The sequence below is a fragment of the Prunus persica genome, chromosome G6, assembly GCF_000346465.2.
Source record: "Prunus persica cultivar Lovell chromosome G6, Prunus_persica_NCBIv2, whole genome shotgun sequence".
In the NCBI taxonomy this organism is placed as follows: domain Eukaryota; kingdom Viridiplantae; phylum Streptophyta; class Magnoliopsida; order Rosales; family Rosaceae; genus Prunus; species Prunus persica.
Genome location: NC_034014.1, coordinates 601,503 through 602,514, shown reverse-complemented (window position 1 = coordinate 602,514; position 1,012 = coordinate 601,503).

The following is a 1,012-nucleotide window of genomic DNA, read 5'->3' as shown; positions in this document are numbered from 1 at the left end:
TCACTACAACCTCCATAGCCACCATAGCCAGAGCTCAAAACTCAAGCTCCTGCTAAACACACCCAAAGCCAACGACTCTTGCAGGCATGGTTGAAAGCTCTGCAACGTCTAGCTCCAGAAGCAGCAGCAGCTACCACATGAAGCTGAAGCAGCTGGCTTTTCCAGCCATCACGTTCAGAGCCCCGAGCCAACAGCGCCGAGACCCCCAAGCCATCACGGTCGGCGATCGTTCTCGATCATCAGCCTACTTCTTGAGCTCCTGAGCCACCGCAAGGTGAAACAGCTGAGGGTGGTCCTGCAGAACGGTGCTGAAGTCCTTGCCGGGTCTGGTCCTCGGGTCGAGTGGAGAGTTGAGGCTGCTGAACCGCAGTGACTCGCCCCGGCTGGAGAAGGAAGACAACCCATTCAACAAGAGGAGGAGGGTTTTGATTGCCTCCAAATGGTCAAGAAAGTCTTCATCTTTCTACAACTGACCCAACTTAAAGTCCATGCCTTTGCTAGCCCCAGCTGAACATGAAGAGTATGAAGAAGATAATGAACAGTGCCTCTCAGATCTGCAAGACCATTAAGAACATCAACTTCGGTGGCTTATTTGGTTTCTTCTCGTCTGTACAAGAGGACAACTATCATGGGCTGTGTCTGCATCAAACAAAACCCACCGAAAGAAAGCAAAATTAATTGGCAGACGAAATGATGAAAGCAAAAGAAAAAATAAAATACAATAAAAAGATGCTTCAGCACTGCAAAACCCACTGAAAGAAAGAATAAGCGATAAGATCTCTGCTCCCTTATCTTCTCTATTATTTCCTATTATATTTATCTGCTTTTCTTTTACTAACCATTAACAAAAATGGACCCTTGGTAATACTAAACATATTATCAGTGGGAGACCGTTACTAATACTAACACTTTACTTTATGAATTTAATTTACCGCACATTTAATTTATTTAAAGTATGGTGCGGGATTAACGTCCATACAGCAAGCAATTTAATTTATGAAATTAATTTACC